The sequence below is a fragment of the Ostrinia nubilalis genome, assembly GCF_963855985.1.
Source record: "Ostrinia nubilalis chromosome W unlocalized genomic scaffold, ilOstNubi1.1 SUPER_W_unloc_1, whole genome shotgun sequence".
NCBI classification, from domain to species: domain Eukaryota; kingdom Metazoa; phylum Arthropoda; class Insecta; order Lepidoptera; family Crambidae; genus Ostrinia; species Ostrinia nubilalis.
The window spans coordinates 1,794,477-1,804,624 of NW_026973566.1; the positions used below are offsets into that span (position 1 = coordinate 1,794,477).

The 10,148-nt window shown below is 34.5% G+C and overlaps 1 long non-coding RNA gene across 1 annotated transcript; it reads left to right on the top strand.

Moving 5' to 3' along the window:
- Positions 1–1,138: 1,138 nt before the first annotated feature.
- Positions 1,139–2,401, top strand: LOC135087279 (uncharacterized). The gene is made up of 3 exons (XR_010260737.1): positions 1,139–1,611; positions 1,722–1,951; positions 2,128–2,401. It is a non-coding gene; the product is annotated as an uncharacterized LOC135087279 (long non-coding RNA).
- The last annotated feature ends 7,747 nt before the right edge of the window (positions 2,402–10,148 follow it).

Sequence of the window (10,148 nt, forward strand, 5' to 3'; positions counted from 1 at the left end):
CTAAAAAAACGTAATTTTAATCGCTATTCACAGGTAGTAAGCAGATGTGATAAACTTGTATCATTAAAAAGTACTGTAAACAAATGACAAATGCTCTTTACACACAGGTTCATTATTGCTTACATTTCTAGCTCTCTAACTTAATAAATTTTACGTCTTTACGATAGTAATTAATAAAATAAAACTTAACTTACTTATTACTGCAATCTGAACGCCTAGAAATAACACACTGGCAAACTCTTGCTCCTTCACTTTCGATAGGAGATTAAAAGATAAGATTTTATTTTTAAACTCGATTGATTTTAGAAACTAAACAAAATTTCATATCTTTTAGCGCTTCTTTCATACCAATTACTTCCATTATTCATAATTTACATAAAATGATTCGTCTTGTTCGTGATTATTTTAAATGAACGTAACTTTATTACACGAAATAACTATCAAAATGATATTAATATTCTTATTGTTTTATTCATAACGATTGCGCATCTACAATTCATTCAAATTTGAGTATTTTGGAAGCTTGCTAAAAGCATTAATTATTGTATGCTAGGACGGATCTTTAGTTAACAAAGATTAATCAAAGTATTTTTGCCGCCGCTTTTACATTCTCATTCGTTGATAGACTTGCCTGTACTGAAAATGAAATTACATTTTTGTTAAGTTAAAAATTACGTAAAGGACAATGTTCATTTCTGGCCTGGCGTGGACAAGCTGCTAATGAAAATATGAATTTGCCAAAAATTTTTAATTAATTTTTAAAGTATTCACTTAGTGTAACTTTGTATCAATTTGCCTTTATAAAAATCCAATATAAATAGTACTTTATGTGATAATTACAACTTCCTGTCTTTAACACTCAATTCAGTGTTGCCAAAATGAATCTTATCGGTAAGAATCGATTCATATCGATTGTTTTTCGACTATGACAAGTAGTATTTTTTTTAAATACGTATTCATTAAAATGACATTTATAAAACCTTTTTATTATTCCAATAACACTACCAAAATATTTTAATAACTAAATGAAACCTTATTTCACACACACCTTATTATACACCTTATTTCGAGTCATCAAAAAATACAATCAATTTTTATATCGATTATTTTTATTCAACACTACATTATTAGCATGGCAACACTGAAAATATTGTCACAGCTGTTATCTGTCATTCGCTTTGTTTTGTATTTTTCATCGTGAGTGTTGTTTATTTCTCAAAACCAAGTCTTTGCCAAAATAAAAGCAGAAGAGTGTTGTATAAGTTTCCCTTTTGACGACTTTATTTTTTTGACCATGGTCCTCGATGCTTCCCTTCCCGATGACCCTGGCATACTCTCGAACTACGAATCTCACTCAACCAATGACCAATGACTCACTTTCGGACATCGAACCTTGCCTAAACGCCGACCACGGCTTACGTATGAACTCCGACCCGAGCCCCAATGTTAACCCCAGCCCGATTTTGGATAATGCAACCAGCAATTCCTCAATCTCATGAGGAACCTATGATATGTATCAATTGTATAGCTGACATGATGCAGAGGAGGCGACATAGCCTAGAGCTTATTAAGTTCGGTTGGTTATAACGTCAGTGGATGACTCCTCAGCTGGTAAGTTATTGAATGAGCGTGTGGACTTGTTGAATACCTTTTACAATGTATTTGATCAACTACCTTTACCGTAGATTACCATAATCCTAATAAAACCTTTTTTTTTTTAGATTGATAACAGCAGTGTATGTTGTCACTCATGTTGGACCGTGGCCACGGTGTGGCTCTGCACCAATCAAGGACAAATAATATTTCAAATGAAGAAGCAACCACTAGCACTGGTCACAGTTAACGTGGATTATCTTTGTTACAAATACGTTCCATAGACTGCATATTAACACGGAAAGAGAATCACATATTCGAAAATAATGTAATAATGGAACAGATTTCACCTCGTCAAGTAAGTTTTTTCATAATTATTTTCATTATATTTTATTAAAGACATTGGCTTGATATATTTGAACAGTGTATATTTTTTTCTATACAAATACGTCTTACTGATAGATAAAAATTGACATATCTCAACATCTTAAAGAATGAATTTGAATGATACCATAATTAATTTCTTTGTTTCAGCTGCGGGGATCTGACCAAATATGTCATCCCTGATGGCAGTGAGCTGATCGAGCTTCTACACATGCTGTGGAGCCCCAACAAACACATGATGGGACGAGGATTCATTTGCCCTTATATTGGCCGAATAACAGTAGGTTGCTGTGCTCATGTTATGACAATTTTGTGGTTTTTGAGCTGGGCAAGGTATCAGGAACATGTATTTCCACCTGCCTAGTTCCTAGACAATATTTTGTTGACCCATGAGTCAGATTAAAATAATAATAATAATAAAAAATGGTGTTTTGTTTTGCTTCTAACCTTTCTAGTCTTAAGCAAAAAAAAAATTTTTTAAGGACTTGGATACAAAATGATATTTATATTCTGTTTCTTACTGGTATAGACTACTTAATAAATAACAAATTACATGCTGTAATGTCTGTCCACCTCAGGCCAAAGGTCCCATACTAAGTGGGCATAACCCTTTGTAGTTGAAAATGAAGAATTAAGAAAGCGCTACCGATTTTCGAATACGACATTCGATAAACGTATTGCTTGACTGTTATTGGTCAGTCTCGCCGCGCGGGGTGGCGCGGGGCAGCGCCTTTGTTGCTACTTGCTAGGCCCGCTCGCGCCTCGAGTTGCTCGCGCGGCGGCCACGGCCAGTTCGGTTTCTTCGGTCGTCGAATGCGCTTGCGACTTTTGATAGTTTTCTCGTGCGGTTAGTTAGTGTGTGAACGTGTGATAGTGAGTTTAGTGAGTGTGGTAATAGTGAATGAGTGTTAGAAAGATGCCTAACCATACGTACAGTGCTCGTGAGTACGTAAACATGGTTTACTGTTATGGGAGGGCACGTGGAAACGCATCTGAAGCCCTGCGGGCTGTAGGTATCGGGCTGAACATCCTACAGCGCACCACACCGTACTGATGCACGTATTTTAGTTCTGGCTGTACAACGTCTGTTGGACAATCAGCCGATTGTGCCTCCGTCCGCCTCGTCTAGGCGTGTATTGTGTCGTATTTGAGGAACTTAAATACCAGTCTGTACGTGAAGGAATACTGGAGCGCGCATCAAAACACGATTTACCTGGCACGCGTTTGCTTGCACGTGGAAGGCCGTCAGTTCGAGGCACTGTCCGGTTGGAGCCGCCGATTCCAGACGACGTCGAAGGGGATTAGTCGGTAAGTACTTAGTTCTAAACCTAAACAAATGCTAAAGGAATGTGTTTTTTAAATGTAGGAAGTGAATAATCTGGTAATTTTGTGTACAAAATACTTCTGCGGTCGCGGTAGGTAGTGGCGGGAAAGCGCGTACGCTCCAATACACTCACACACACATAGGCACGGTCATTGCGTTGCGTGGCGCGCTATACATTGCGGGCTGCGGAATATTGTATTTTTTTTAATCATAAAAATAAAAAATATTTCCCACCAATAATATTTTGTAATATTACTTGGTTGGGTGTACAGAATGCGTAGTTTCAGTCTTCGTGATAGGTTTTTTTACACCCTGTATAATTCAATTTCAATTAGTGTCAAATATATAGTTATGATGTCATTAGAATTAAAATAATAATCATGAAACAAGTATTTAATATGGTGTTATAATGGTGTTACAAATAGTATGTCCGGAGAAAAAAATGTCAATTTTCAAGTAGTGATACCAATAATACCATTGCTACTCTGCAAATTGGAAGAAATCGGTGTTAGGGGCCTACCGCTGAATCTGTTCAGGGATTACTTGTCTGATAGAACTCAGTCCACTAAGGTTGGTAACGCTCTCAGTTCAGTGCAACCCATAAACTATGGTGTTCCCCAGGGCTCCGTACTTGGACCCACACTCTTTTTAGTCTATATCAACAATATCTGTAGTGCAAACCTAGTAAACTGTAAAATAATCACATATGCAGACGACACAGTTCTGCTTTTTACTGATAGGACATGGGATGGTGTGAAGACGGAGGCTGAGAGAGGTATGAGGAATATAATAAGCTTACTGAATAATAATTTACTAACGCTGAATTTGATGAAAACGAATTACATTATGTTTTCGATTAAGTCTTCACAAGATTCATTAAATTTTACTCTGAAAGCACATACTTGCGCAGATGATGCAAACTGTAACTGCTACACTATCTCTCGGGCTTCTAGTATTAAGTACTTGGGTATTTTTATTGATAAGAATCTGAACTGGAAGGAGCATATAGACAATTCGAAGGGTCGTGTGCGTAAATTAATACCGGTTTTAAAAAAATTAAGGCACCTGGGAAATGAGAATATAAATAAGATTGTATACTATAGTTTATGTCAATCATTACTTTCTTATGGCATAACAGCGTGGGGTGGCTCACATAAAACAACATTATTAAAGATAGAGAGAGCTCAGAGAGCCATTTTGAAAGTTATTCTGTTCAAGCACATAAGATATCCTACAGCAGAGCTTTATAAGGAATTCCAGGTCCTCTCCGTCCGACAATTATTTGTCAGAGAAATTATACTGAAACAACATTCTTTACCCCGAAATAATGATTCAAATAGGAGGCCATATACCGTATATAAGGTACCCCCATGTAAAACAAGTTTTGCTCAATGCTTTTCGTTTTTCCTGGGACCATTTTTATATAACCGCATCAGCAAACAAGTCATATTAGAAAACAAATCTAAAGCCTTATGTAGGAAAGCACTTTATGAGTATTTCAAGGGATATGACTATGAAAAGACTGAGAATCTACTTCAAAAATATGCGTAAGCTATTATTATTTATCGTATAAAATATAAAGTCAATGTTATTGTAAAATTATAATCAGTAAATATAAGCATTTTATGTTGTATTTATAAAGTACTAGCTTTTGCTCGCGGCTTCACCCACGTGAAATTACGTTTGTCACAGATCGTCATAAGTTGTAGCCTATAACATGTTATTCTGGTTTATAAACAACTAGCTTTCCGGCCGCGGCTTCGCACGCGTGAAATTTCGTTTGTCACAGATCGTCATAAATTATAGCCTATATTCGCCCATTTGCGACGACACTGTGACATCTCGAGATATACGATTTTTTGTTTTACCGAAATTCTGAACCGCGATCTTGCGTTCTATTATCTCCAAAAACAGGGTATTTGTTACTCCAAAAACAACAATACTATGAGAGAAAGAGACAAAATATTACGTTATAGCGCTGGCTCGTTCGGCGATCTAGTTGGCTTCGACACTGTGACAGTTCAGTTGCCACCTGCGCTTTGAGATGTGAGGTGCTCTTCGTTTTTAAGAAAAACGTGACATCTCGAGGATACCGCGGTATTGATGACAAAGGTAAGTTTTTAAAATATTTTTATTTTATTCGACAATGTGGCACGTCATACTTATCACAATGTTCTTCTAAAACAAAAAGCAAAATAAAAGAGAAATTATTTATATGTCACGTTATTCTTGTAAGAAAATCGAAGTATCATCGGGACATCTTAACTAGTAACGTTGTAGATGATGAAAATTTTTCCTATATTGGAAATATGTTGTAGGTCATTTGTTGATGTTCTGTTATTGCAGAATGCATGTTATTGAAATTGAATGGTATATCTACTTGTCACGTTGTATACGCTAAACAGTAATACTCTACTCCAGATATCATTACAGATGGGGACTAGCAATGCAAAAAAGCAAAGGTTAACATTTGTGGCGATGCACTGCCTGAAGGAATTCCACAACCTAATCCGACAACATGACTAACAGCGCTATGCGAGCGCTGTGAAAGGGTATCTTTGAGCTACAATAACGTCGGAACTAATACAAGTAGATGTAGACTGATAAACATACATTCGTTTTGACGAATAGTTCAAATACTAGTAATACAGTGCAAATAAAACATACTTATACGACTGTCTGTTTTTACAGACACAACAAGCAAAATATTTTATATTATCATACGATAGCCTCAGATTAGCTTAATCTAAGACGATAGCTAACAAAATTATCTATTAGTAGAAGTATGTTAGAATAGCAATGCGTTGGATGACCCCAGATATTTATTTATTTATTATTATGTAATTATTCAATGTTACTTAGCTGTATTGGCTGTGTTTTGCTTTCTGCAAAAAAGGTATTTTAATGTTTTAATATAATTACAGATCATCAGCAACTGACTGAATTTTATCGCTTATTTCCCAAATATACTTTGGCGGGCGCAACATTGTTTTGTATAATAATATTGCAATATAACTATTTCAGAAAAACTTCGCCAATAAAATGGCTACACTTTTTATAAATAGTGGTTGTTATTTTTCTCTATTAATACATTATTTAAATATTATCTTTTATAAATTTAATTTTAAGTAAGTATAAAAAATTAAAACACCCTAAAAGCTACCAAAATGTCGCTTTTTTGCCATTTTATTCGCCGGGGACGGCGATTTTTGCGTTGATAATTTTAGGATTAAATTGTCATAACTAGTCTGTTAAAAAATATCTATTTACTAACCTAGTAGGTACCTTTGAGATTTTACTTTTGAGAGTTTTTCGTTTATTTTGATAAGCATTAGTTTTTAGAATAAGAAAACTTAATGTGAGCTTAAATATTGTATGTATACAACTGTCTGTCTACTTAGATAATATTTTTATAAGTGCAATTTAACATAGCAAAGCGAAATATTCGCCTGTTCCAATAATTATCTCATTTTTACTGATTGTAATGTTATTAAAATAAAAAAAAATTTTCAAGATCAACGTTTTATCTAAATAATGACTTATATAAATATATTTTTTTACATCATCTTCAACGTGACAACTGAACTTACCATCTTCAAAATATTATTTTTTTACTAGAACAACGTGATAAGTTGTCTCTTTTTTTTTCAATCGCTATAATTTCATCAATTTAGACGCAAATTTATGTCTTACTATAAATATTTAAATTCATTAATAGTTAATCTTTAAACGTTTCATACACAATTAGGTAATCCTAACCTTCTTTTAAGAGTTATGGTCATTCAAAAGTTAAAAAGTCGTTTTCTGGAAAACCACTGTTTTTGATATATCACAGTGTCGTCGCAAATGGACGAATATGTTATTCTGGATTATGAACAATAATACTGTAAAGTTTTATCAAAATCCGTTTAGTGGTTTTTGAGCCTATTCATTACAAACATACAAAAATAGGTACAAATCTTTCCTCTTTATAATATTAGTATAGATAATACTGTGGAGTTTCATCAAAATCCGTTCAGTAGTTCCGTTCCGTATAGTGGTTTTTGCGTGGAGGAGTGACAAAAATCCTTTCGCATTTATCATATTTGTTTGTAGACATAAAAATATTTATATATTTGATTTTTTTGACAAATGAAGTAGATAGGTATGTAGATAAATTTAAATAAATAACATTATTAACTGAACCTTTAGCATCTTTCTACAAAAATACTAAAAACCTTAATAGTAAAGTAAAACAATATACATTTATCAACATTTTATTTTATTACCTAAATAATAAAATGTCCTGCTCTCATTAGCCTAAAAATAGATTGACTCATAATAGTTTAAGTTTCTGTTTATCTGTTTTGTCTTTACGCCTTGCTTATACTGTGCAGAGTTGTTCACCTCACCCGAATGTTTTTTTAATTCTATCGTTAGTAATATTTAACGCCAGCGTTAAACTCAAACGCACGCATTTCAAAATGTACCTTATGCCTAGGACGATTTTATCATTACCTTGCCGTAACACAGTCTTGTACTAGTACGGAAGGTAAAGGATTGTGTTTCTGTACCTACCTACATTTTCCTAATAAAATTGTATTGCTTTAAAATTGGTTTTAAGTTAAATAAGAGATACAGTTAGTTATGTAACTATTTTTCGGTTTGTACAAATTGTAACATTATGCACAATAAACTTATTTGTATTTGTATTTGTATTTTGGCTAAGTGTTGACTAAATTTGCAAACTCTTGTCTCACTTAAAATTAAATAAAAAATAAACTACAATAACTACACTAATGAACTTATTATCTATTTACAGGATATGGTCGTCCCCAGCTGCTGGCGCCGGTGTCGTTGTCGTGGTGCTCGTCGTTCACCCCCAGGAAGCCCGGGAAGTTAGGGGTTGCACCACTTTCTGCAAGTAGCCCCTGGAGCCTTCAAGTGCGCCCGAAGGATGGTGCTGGCGGGCTGAGGTTGCTGAGGAAGGTCCCAGGAGTTTATCCCAGGTGGTCGGGATGAAGTCGGTAAGGGTTGTTCTAATAAATTAGGCCTACCAACTTAACTTTGCAGTTTTGTTTACGGCACCTGTCACGGTTAATGTTTGTTAACTCTAACAACCCTTAACTTAAATTTCAAAAGGTTTATATATTTTAACACTATATGCAATTGTCTATCTATATAGGGTCCTTCTAAATCAGCTACGTTCCGTTTAATGGGAGCATGTATACGTCACACTGAATACGTTCCCAAAGTTCGAGCCAAAAATTCAGGCTAGTTTCGGAGATAATTAAGGAAACAAATTCATTTCTTATCAACCCAATACAACACCCTGTTCAGCTGATTCACTACTACACTGACAAAGATCCGCACGCACACTAGCTTACGTAATGGCCGCCATTGCGCTTGTGCTGCCGTTGGGCCACTGGCCGCGGACGACGGACCGGCGGGCGGCGCCACACAAGCTATTCTAGGGCTACTACTAGTTATTTAAGGATTAAATTAAGGAGAAAATTAAAGTTTATTTATTTTTGGTAACATAAAAAAATCTTATGTGGTAAGTACTTATTTAGTGGCCTTAATGGAATGATGTTTATTCAAAAGTTCGTTAAAATACCTTTGCGCTTGCAAAAATCTTTTATTTCAAACGTAGCAACGAAACGAAGCAAAAAAGTTAGTTGCCGAAATCAATGACTTATTTTTATGCCATACACAAATGGGATAGTTACCATAACTATGAAATTTAGAATTACGGATATTATTACGTTAATGCAGGCACATTTTTCATGTTAATTTTAATCGCTTAATATCCACTTAGCAAATTAAAAATGTGATTCGTAATTGACTCGATCATAGCAGAAACTAAACGCTATCGAATTATCTACCTGTGATTATCGGCAGTCTTTAGTATTCCGAAGTAAATAATTAATTGTTCCCAACTATCAATTTTAAACTGAAATAATAATAATTAAAATCATCGTAGAAACAAAAAAATAAATTTATAAAAGTAAATAATGATAGTTTTATTATTGTTAAGATTAGAAAGAATTTTGGAGTTGTCATCCTTAGTAATGCGTGGCGGAGTCGGCGGTATCAAAGACAGCCGTCCCTCACAATAGCCGACCGCGCTAATGTTGTAAGAACCTCTAGTCTTAAAAGTCTTTATTTCGAGACTTGAGTTTATTTTTTTGACTAGGACTCGCTAGTCACTTGAATCATTGAGTCTTCCGAGTCCTTTCGAGTATTTTAAGTTCTTTAAGCTAGACTGAATCACGACATGAACTTGAGTTGGTTTATACTAATAGGCAAAAATGAGTGATTTCATATCATCATCCGTATGTTATATCCTGATTGAAAATAAAATAAATCGCACAATACAAATGTAATATCAATAAAATTGCATTAAACGCAAATAATCGAATCAGAAGTATCCATCTAAAGACTGACGATTTTCGTAATCAAAAAGTTAAAACGGTCCAATAAAATAATAAATACACAGTCTTAATTCATTGCTATTTTATTTTTTTCAAACTTTTAATAAGTACGATTCCAAGACTCGAGTGTCGTATCGTACAACACTAGCCGGCGCAGCAAACGAACTTGCCGCCGCCTTTAGACACGTGCCGCCGGCCGCCAGCTAGCGCAATGTACAGTCAGCAAAATAAAATTAAGAAATGCAACAAACTTTTTTTTACTATTCAAATTAAAATTGTGTTTATTGTTAAATCACAGGTACATAAGATAGGTCATAAATAAATACCAAGTTGGAACGGAAATGATTCGGAAATTTTATTTAACTAATTAGGTACCTACCTCATCTACTTTTCTATTGTAATATACACTTTCACCTACTCTATACACATAGTGA